The sequence below is a fragment of the Orcinus orca genome, chromosome 4 (assembly GCF_937001465.1).
Source record: "Orcinus orca chromosome 4, mOrcOrc1.1, whole genome shotgun sequence".
Classification (NCBI taxonomy): domain Eukaryota; kingdom Metazoa; phylum Chordata; class Mammalia; order Artiodactyla; family Delphinidae; genus Orcinus; species Orcinus orca.
In genome coordinates, this window is record NC_064562.1 from 48,666,728 (window position 1) to 48,677,621 (window position 10,894).

Below are 10,894 nucleotides of genomic sequence, written 5' to 3' on the forward strand. Positions count from 1 at the left end.
TCTGAAGTCAGCGATTGATACTGGCAGCTTCACTCAATGCATTTGTCAGGTGAGCCTGTGTCACATACAGATTTCCTGTGGAAAAAGTGAGACTTCCTTACCTGGGAGGGATTGACACGCGCCCTCATTCAGTCACTTTCTTCACTTTGCAACAATGGGTTGCCACTTATGTGGGCACAGTCCTCTATGGCTAACTCTAAACTAGAACCAGGATCATGGGGAGAATAATACAGACTGCTAACTAAGCCAGTCTTGACAAAATGGGCAAGTGGCTTTAAAAGATTCCTAAGGGGGCTTCCCTGGTGGTCCAGTGGTTAAGACTCCATGCTCCCAATGTTGGGGGCCCGGGGTCAATCCCTGGTCAGGGAACTAGATCCCACATGCATGCCGCAACTAAGACCTGATGCAGCCAAATAAATATTTTAAAAAAAGAAAAAGATTCCTACTAAGAAATTCATGTGGAATATAATAATAATGCAAACAAACTAACAAAAGAATAAAACATCCATACAGGGGATGCCTGTTCCAATTTTACCTAGAAGGCACACGATTTTTAAAAATCTGGTAGCTATGGTCTGTTTCATTCTCCTTTATCAGATAAATCAATCTAACTGGGCTTCCCTGGTGGCACAGTGGTTGAGAGTCCACCTGCCGATGCAGGGGACACGGGTTCGTGCCCCGGTCCGGGAAGATCCCACATGCCGCGGAGCGGCTAGGCCTGTGAGCCATGGCCCCTGAGCCTGCGAGTCCGGAGCCTGTGCTCCGCAACGGGAGAGGCCGCAACAGTGAGAGGCCCACGTAACGCAAAAAAAAAAAAAAAAAAAATCAATCTAACTTCATCACAATCTGAAATTATCTTTTAAAAATATTTATATAGCTATTTCCTGCACCCTACCCCACCACAAACAATAATTTTCTTGACTACAGAAAAGTTTATTCTCTTCACCACTGCATCTATAGTGTCTAGAACAGTGCCTGGTACTTTGGAAGCACTTAATAGGTATTTTTTCAGTTGATTGACATATGCTTTACCCTAAATTTTCTTTCATGTCTTTTCCAAATCAATCTGAACTACTCTTGTCATGACATCTAAACTTACCATGCTCACTTCCGCCTTCAGCTTTGCTCACGCTCTTTTATTCACCTGCTCCACTCACCTCCCACCCCCATCTAACTGATTCCCGCCTATATATGATTCAAGTCTTGCTTTTCCATCCCAGAATGCTCCCAGTCACACTGAATTCCTCTCCCTGTGACTGCCCTGTTGTAAAGTGACCTTAAGTCTTAAGAATTGTTCTCTGATTTAAAATTTAAATTATTTTGCTATACCAGAAAGCAGTTTGTATCAGAACAAATTTTATATATTAGAGCAATGAGTAATCAGTGAAAATATTAAATCTGTAAGCTATACGTTTAAATTGAAATGCCAGTGATCTCTTGGTCAGTTAATTAGGAGAAAGCTATTTGAGGTTTCTTTATCCCTCCTAGGAAGATGCAAAGTTGCTTTCTTATTAGAAAGGAAGATAAAGAGAGAAACTGCAATCATAGGTGCTTTAGAATACGGTCACTCTGTTTTCTGGCTGGTATAGAGAGGATGAAATTAGGTGAGAAGGGAAAACAAGCAACCTTTCTTACATATAAGGAGTTAATTAGCTTCTAGGCAGTCACCTGAGGCATTTTGAGGCAAGTTAATTTAAAGTTCCCAGGAGAGTTTTTGATCCTACATTTTGTGTGTGTGTGTGTGTGGTACGTGGGCCTCTCACTGTTGCAGCCTCTCCCGTTGCAGAGCACAGGCTCCAGATGCGCAGGCTCAGCGGCCATGGCTCATGGGCCCAGCCACTCGGCGGCATGTGGGATCTTCCCGGACCGGGGCACGAACCCATGTCCCCTGCATCGGCAGGCGGACTCTCAACCACTGCGCCACCAGGGAAGCCCGATCCTACATTTTAAGGAAGTAAATAAATCACAAATGAGTAATCAAACCTAAGTGTGTGAATGAGAGTGTGGACTGGGGCAAATTGGTAAAAGATTACAGGGAAAGGTGTCAAGTTCTATAATATATAACTATTTGCTTTCTTTAAAAGTTTGCTATATAATGGACTTCCCTGGTGTCACAGTGCTTTACAATCCACCTGCCAATGCAGGGGACATGGGTTCGAGCCCTGGTCTGGGAAGATCCCACATGCCACAGAGCAACTAAGCCCGTGCGCCACCACTACTGAACCTTCGCTCTAGAGCCCGTGAGCCACAACTACTGAGCCCGTGAGCCACAACTACTGAGCCCACGTGCCACAACTACTGTGGCCTGCGCACCTAGAGCCCACGCTCTGCAACAAGAGAAGCCACCGCAATGAGAAGCCCGCGCACCACAATGAACAGTAGCCCCCGCTCACTGCAGCTAGAGAAAGCCCACGCGCAGCAATGAAGACCTGACACAGCCATAAATAAATAAATTTATTAAAAAAAGAAAAGTTTGCTATACAAATTTTAAAATCTCATCCTTTAAATATACTATTTCACTTTACTGTTTCAAGTTGACTATTTTCATAAGGAATTTTTTTGCTTAAAGAAAAGAAAAAAGTTGCTGGGACCTCTATCTTCAGGGAATGAGGCCGTGGCCTCTGCCTTCTGCGTAGAGTGTAGGACCAAGTGGGCCCAGTCACCTACCATCAGCTTTCCTTAACCATCTGAGTAGACAATCTGAGCTTCCAATAGAAGGAGGAACTAACATCAAAATCTATAAGTGTGAGAGGAGAAATGACAAAGTAAATTATTAACAGAGAGGGAAAAAGCGTTGTTACTTAGAAAGAGTAATGCCAGCAATCACTTCTACAGTATGAAAAGCAGCAGAACATACCTCAAGGCAGATGTCTCTTGTTTGGAGACTTTGATTAGGGCCAGACTGGCTGGGGGTTTTTATGGAATGGAAGTTAAAGCAAATGCAAGCTAAATCTCCCTGAATAGTAAGGGAATAGAAATGACCTCTGGCAGCTAGGGAGGGTGTTGGGAATTCTGAAACAGCAAAAAGAGAGGCAGAAGAAGGAGATGGGAGTAAAATGCCACTGTAAAAATGACAGCAGGCTGGAGTAAAGGTATAGAAACCAGTGAGAAATTTCCTGTGGTGGGATGACCAGCTTGCTGGCTTTTCTTTTTTTATATATATAATTTTTATTGGAGTATAGTTGATTTACTTACTATAATTACTTTATTTATAGTTAATTAAATAAAAATGGAAGTTGGAACAGTATATGACTACATACCTACCAAAATGGCTAAAATTGATAAAACAGACAATATGGCTTGTCTATGACAGGGCACAGCAACAGGAACTCTCATGCACTGTTAGTGGGGACAAAAATTGCTATTCCGTTTTGGTAAAACTATTTAGAATTAACCAAAAGATGAACATCTAAGGGATGACCAGCTTTAAAACACTGCTGTGTAACACAGTTTGTTTTTTAAAAGATTTTATTGGAGTATAGTTGATTTACAATGTTGTATTAGTTTCAGGTGTACAGCAAAGTGAATCAGTTATATATATATATATATATATATACATATATCCACTCTTTTTTTTTTTAAGATTCTTTTTCCATACTGTATGGAAAAAGGCCATTACAGAGTATTGAGTAGAGTTCCCTGTGCTGTATAGCAGGTTTCTACTGGTTATCTATTTTATATATAGTAGTGTGTACATGTCAATCCCAATCTCCCAGTTTATCCCTCCCTGCCTTACACATTCAGTTTTAAATGCCAGCCTGGCTGGGACTCTGAAAATATTGGGAAAGATTTTAGATTTCTAATAATTGGGGGAATTAAGTCACTTTATTTGGATATTGAAGGTAACTCCAGACAAACAGAGAACTTTGGGCTGCTTGGGTTATGTGGCAGCCATGGAGGTGTGCTGCTTGGATCACCCTTCAACAAAGAACTTGCTGCTCAGCTGCAATAAGGGTGGTTAGCTGACCACATCCAACAGCAGCACCTTGGACTCACCCCAGATATTGAGACCATGCTCTTACTGGGCAGCCTCCAGCCAATGACTGAGTATAGAAGAAATACTAGGGCCTGGTCATTTCTGCCCAGATGGGCAGTCTTTCATCAGGAGCTCCCCACTGGATTGACTAAAACTTTGACAGATCTGTATCCAAGTCTGAGGCAGTCTCTGCTCAATTCTGCTTCCTCCCACTTTTATTTTTATAAAGGGTCCCACCAATAAACCTCTTGCACATCTGATTCTGTCTCAGTGCCTGCTTCCCAGAGAGCCCAAATGATACAGGTTACATATAATATACTTTTTATTTTAATCAATAAGTATTAGCTGCTATTATCTTTATGGTTATCTCCTATAACCCCAAACACAGACTTTTAACACTGGGAGAAAACTTCCAGATGGAAGGACAACCAAGAGCTTCAAAACCAAGAGACTGGAAGATATTTCTGATCCTGCCACTCATGAGCCATGTAGCCTTTTTAAAAAATTTTTTTTTCCTTTCTTTTGGCGGCTCCTTGTAGCATGCAGGATCTTAGTTCCCCGACCAGGGATCGAACCCATGCCCCATGCAGTGGATTCGGGGAGTCCTAACCACTGGACCACCAGGGAATTTCCAATGGGCTGTGTAGCCTTAAGTCTCATGGCCTCTTCTTCATCTGCAAACTGAAGCATGAGAGACTATGATCTCTAAGGTTTCTCTAAGGGCTCCCCAAACATCATCCCTTTTCAGCTTTCTGCCCAGTACACCACAGTTTTTGCTAATTGGATACCTTAACTTGACCACCTTTTACAATGATGTTCCCTGTACTCCTTTAAATATAGTTGTATTTTAAGATAAACTGCCATGGGGAACTAGTTTAGGACTGCCGAAATGTGAGAAGCCCACTTCTCCGGTCTTAGATTATTTTGATAACATGAGATGGAAATTAGAAGACTCCAGAAAGGTTTCGTTCTTTCTTTATTCCCTATCAAGAGCAATGCCAAGTAATGTCCAGGTAGTTCTCACATTGCTCTATCTTTCTGCCTGCAGGTGGGATTTTCCAATTGTCCAGTTACCCCTGTGGGTCCCTCAGGTTGGGGATAGCCAAAAGCAGGGATGTTATTCCTTTTGTAACTGAGTGTCTGAGGATATAACCAGGAGAACGTTTCAGGGGAGGAGAGAGAGGTGGTCTTACCACTTTTATTTATTTCCTGAAATAAATGAGATCCTTGAGGTTGTAGATCCTCGAGGACATCCCTCCACAACTTTCACGTCATTTGGGTTACAGAGGAACAGCTTTCTTCCTAAAAATTTATAGAAATTTTTTAAAAAGCAAGCAAGCATGATTTATAAGCAAAGAAAGAAACAGGGAATTTACACACATTACGAGTTCTCTCCCCTTATTGTAACTTGTCTTTTGAAAAAGGACCCCAAAATCTTATATCTTGCTTAAAAACTTTAAAAATACCATCCACAGCCTACCCTATTTCCCATGAAATAGAAAAATTATGTAGTAGTATCAGGAGATTTGGGGCCCCAAGAGGGAAAATTTCTTAATCAGTGAAAATCAGGAACACCCAAAGTCAATCACATTAATAGTCTTACACAGTCTAAATTAATCCAGCAGTAACAGTAGATTTTTACAGAATAAGGCAGTGAACAGCATCAGGTTCAGCTGGCACACCCAAGAAACCTGGCGAAAGGATAAAAGCAAGTCTTTGTTTCTGTTACCCATTATGAGATTAAATGGTGCTACAATGTGCAGTGGTCTACCTACAAAGGAGCTGGTTATCTCCTCTCTATTCACAAAATCATTCGCGCAAAGCCAACTGAAATCATGCTTTCAGGTTTTAAGTGTAACCACACAGAAGACATAAACCATTAGCTGGTTCTTGAGAAACATTTTGACTTTAAGAACTTGGCTACGGTGGTTTAAGAGAAAAAATCCAAGAAAGTTGATGGAATTAGTCCCTATTGAATCTGGGGTTGATAGATTTGTCCAAAGGCCGACCCAGTAGTCCTCACTGTCCACAAGGAGGAAAGGGTAGATGGAATTATGGATAAACTCACAATAAAGCTGGAAAAAGAGGAGGGAAAAGAAAGAACAATAAAAAAATTAAAAGAACCAATGAAAATATGAAAAATTTCTTCCAATACCAGTTTCCTGCTGAGTTTGTATGTAGTCATTTTGTCTAATGGTATAATTTTCTTGTTAAAAAGAAAAGCATGAGCTCCCTCCAGTGGCTAATCTAACAATTAAAAAAATTTTTAATTAGAAAAGAACGGACACATGCCTTTCTTTTCTGAACACAGTCACCATCATCGGTTTCTAATAAGAGAGACAATAACTAGAATTCACGTGTTAGTCACTCACTGATTTTGAGACAAATTTTGTCTGTGGATAGCTAAGATATTTTAAATTCTTTAATAAATCACACAATTGAAGAATTGGAAGACTAGAAATTGTTTATTCATTCCTTCAACAAATATTAACTGATGACCTACTATGTGCCATGCATTGCTCCAAGTGTTGAGTATAGAGCAGTGAACAAGAAAAGGGACTTATTAAACTCATATTCTAGCGCAGAAAGACAGACAACAAACAATTAAGCTAGTGAATACATATTATGCCAGAGGCTTACAAGGGTAATGGAAGAAATAAAGGAGGAAGTGTGGGGTGGGAGGCAGGATGGGAGGTCAGGCAAAGCCTCCCTAATAAGATGTCACTTGAGCAGAGAGCAGGAAAGTGAGTGAGCAAGATGTGTGGTGCTTAGGACAGAGGAGACAGAAGGTGTGAAGGCCCTGAGGCTTGACATGTTGAGGGAAGCTAAGAGGCCGTTTTCCTGGGCAGAGTGGACAAAGGGAGGGGAGCCCAGAGAGGTAAGGTGGGGTCCGTTTATAAATGGTCTTCTGTGCTCCTGAAGGACTTTAGCTTTAAATCTGAGAGAGAAGGGAAGCTGGAGGAGTAACTGGATCTATTTAAGGATCCCTCTGGCCACCACTACAAGAAAATACACAACAGGGGCAAGGGAAGGAGCAGAGAGACCATTTAAAGGCCAATTAGCAAATCTGTTTCTAGAAGGAGGGAGAGACCAACTGTATCCAATGCTGCAGGTAAGTTAAAGAATGAAAACTGACCACTGGATTTAGCAACATCAAGGTGATTGGTGATCTTGATAAAAACAGTTTCAGTGGAATGATGGAAGCAAAAGACTAACTGGCATTTCTTAAAAAGTTAAATATAAACCTATCATGTGATCTAGCCATTCCACCCCTAGGCATTTACCAAGAGAAAAGGAAACATATATCCATAGAAAGACTTGAACGCAAGTATTGATAGCCCCAAACTGGACACAACCCAAATATTCAACAACAGGTGAACAGATAAACAAATTGCAATATATCCATATGATGGAATACTACTCAAAAATAAAAGGGGCAAACTATTGATACTCACAACATGGATGAATTTTTAAATAATTATAAGTGAAAGAAGTCTGACACAAAAGAATAGATACTGTATGATTCCATTTGTATAAAATTTCTGCAAGTGCAAACTTATCTGTGGTGACAGAAAGCAGATGTGTGTTTGTCTATGGATGGTGCAGCACAAGGAAACTTGGGGATAATGGATATATTCATTACCCTGATTGTGATGATGATTTCATAGTTGCATACATGTATCAAAAACTCATCAAATTGTACACTTTGTGGCCAGTTTCTTATAAATTAATACCTTAATAAAGCTATAACATAAATAAATACATTGGCATAAAAAATAAAGGGTGGAACCTCATGTGGAAGCAGAGGTCCTGGTCTTAGCTAGGCTCAGGAATTTTCCATCCTATTTTGATGTGTATTTAGAAAATATAACCAGCACATCAAACCCATCATTCCCAGATATTATTGCTTTGGATAAGGTTAAATGAATAGTGTATACTTAAGCATCAATTTGAAGAAAGATTCAGTTGATCATCATGTGAATCGTACATCCACGTGGCAGTATAATAAAGTTACGAGGTTGGCATGAGAATTGGCTTTGTTCAACACTCTCATTTTATAAAGAAGGAAGGATTTCCTAAGGAATGCCACAAAGTTCTCTTAAATAAATGATACTAATAAACTCTCACGGAGATTACTACCTGTCCCAATTGAGTTCTTGTTTATTTATTCCCTGTGTATCCTCTCATCAAAACTGTACACATCCTTCAAGACATCTCAAATACATCATCCATCCTCATGAAGCCTTTCCTTATTCCTCAAAACACACATGACCTCTCCTTCCTTTAGTCAGAGCCTTATTGTACCCAGCAAAGACTTGCCTGTAGTACTATCCATCTCACTAAGTTCTGACCAAGGAGATAGATGCAGAAGTATTATACATTATTGTTTGGGGGGAGTTCCCTGGTGGCCTAGTGATTAGGATTCCAGTCTTTCACTGCCGTGGCCCGGTTTCAGTCCCTGGTTGGGGAACTGAGATCCTGCAAGGTGTGTGAGTGACTCGGCCAAAAAAAAAAAAAAAAAAAAAGAAGTACTATATTGTTTGGAAATTTTGTAGGGCTAGTTCAGCTGGGAGGTGTACCATTTTGCCCTTCCCCACCTTCCTCCTTCCTACTAATGTACTTGGAATAAGATTTAATGGCTCAAGACTGGTGCTCAAGCTGCTGTCTAGACTATTACCAAAAAGGCACCCCAAGTAGAGATATAAGTCAAAAGAGTGTGCTTCTTATGCAAACAATTTAAAATAGTCCTCTAGACTAGGCTCCTTCAAATAAGGAATTTTTAACTCATCTGAATCCAGATATTATGATCCATTTTATAATAATAGGTTCTCTTTTGCAAAGTTATAAAGGATAGTTTCTTTTCTAGAATAATTCACTTTAGGTTAAAAATCATTTGGGGGTCAGAAAAAGATGGAAAGTTCCTTTGCCAATTCAAGACTAAATACAGAAATGAATATGGAGTTTTCTTGGTGTTGATCTAACATACATTAAACATATGTACATTGCATTGCATATAATATAGCCATTATTTAACATCTAAAAAATACATATTTAGTTAGCCACTCTCAGCCTTAGTTTTCTCATCTATCAAAAAAAAAAAAACAACCCTGCTTCAGGGTGTTTGGGGGGTAAAATGAGCAGACCCATATGCCCTCCTTAGATCAGGACTGCATAACCTCACTCGACTCATTTTCCTCAGCTCCTTCCTTGCTGCACACACCCCTCCCAACCATTAGTCACACCCAGACTTCTGGTCATCCTTTAATTCCACCAGACTTTTTCAAGTCTTTGCACCTTTACACTGGTTGCTTTCTTTTTGTAGAAAGCCTTTCTTTCCCTTCTCCAAAAAAACTCATCTTCCAGAATTTCAATCAAATGGTACCATAACTGTGAAACATTCTGATTCCTCTGGCTATGTTGTCTTATGGCTTCCACTCCTCTATCGTAAGAACACATTTATTCATTTTAAGAGTATTTTCTGGGCTTCCCTGGTGGTGCACTGGTTAAGAATCCTCCTGCCAATGCAGAGGACACAGGTTTGAGCCCTGGTCTTTGAAGATCCCACAGTCATGGAGCAAATAAGCCCGTGTGCCATGACTACTGAGCCTGCGCGCTAGAGCCCGCAAGCCACATCTACTGAGCCCACGTGCCACAACCACTGAAGCCCGCACACCTAGAGCCTGTGTTCTGCAACAAGAGAAGCCACTGCAGTGAGAAGCCCGTGCACCGCAACGAAGTGTAGGCCCCGCTCGCCACAACTAGAGAAAGCCTGAAAGCAGCAATGAAGATGCGATGCAGCCAAAAATAAATAAGAAAAAATTTATTTAAAAAAAACAAAGAGTATTTTCTATTTCTCTCTCTTATTAGTCTGTGAGTTTCCTAAGGGCAAATGCCCACGCCTCAAAACACTTAGTTGGTCCAGTGGTTAGGACTCTGCGCTTTCACTGCCAGCTGGGTTTGATTCTTTGGGAACTAAGATCCCGCAAGCCGCATGGCACGGCCAAAAAAACCCCGAAAACACGCAAACAGAAAAACACTTACTGGGGCTTCCCTGGTGGCGCAGTGGTTGGGAGTCCGCCTGCCGATGCAAGGGACGCGGGTTTGTGCCCCGGTCTGGGGGGATCCCACATGCCGCGGAGCGGCTGGGCCCGTGAGCCACGGCCGCTGAGCCTGCGCGTCCGGAGCCTGTGCTCCGCAGCGGGAAAGGTCCCAACAGTGAGAGGCCCGCGTACCGCTTAAAAAAAAAAACAAAAAAAAAACAGCTTACCCTAGTGCCTGACAGATTGTGAATACTGTAAAAGCTTGTGACATGGCCTGAGTGTTTTACTCATAAGTCACATTTTAGTGACTTAAATATTCATAGTACATAAGCTTACGATTTTGATAGGAATTATATTAAATAATTTCAGTATGTTTTGTTTTGAGGATGCTTTTTTTCTTACTAATCCAACCAACCAAAAACAATGTTTTTAATTTAAATCTGTGAAAGGATTTTAAAAAAAGATTTATTGTTTACATTTACTTCTTAATAATTTCATGAGTACCTGATTCAATGATTAATAAATAAAATAGTCATTCTCCAAATGTGGCAGAAAAACTAATAGTGGTTTGCACAGTGTGCTTGAATTTGCTTGTGCCTAGATGTGGTTACAGAGTTGCCTTGTTTTTGGCTCATTCTGACCTGGCCACAGATGACCTGGACTGAAGTCGGTGTTGTGTTAAATTGCTGTTAAGCAGGGGAATACCATGGTTCATCTACAGATGCCAGACCAGCTTACCAGCTTACAACTGTTAGGCTACATTTTTCTTTCTCATGTGTTTACAATCAAGACTGCCTGGATTGAAATCCCAGCTTCCTCACCTGCTATGAACTTAAGCAGTCAACTTGTCTGAACCTGTTTCCTCATCTGCAAAGTG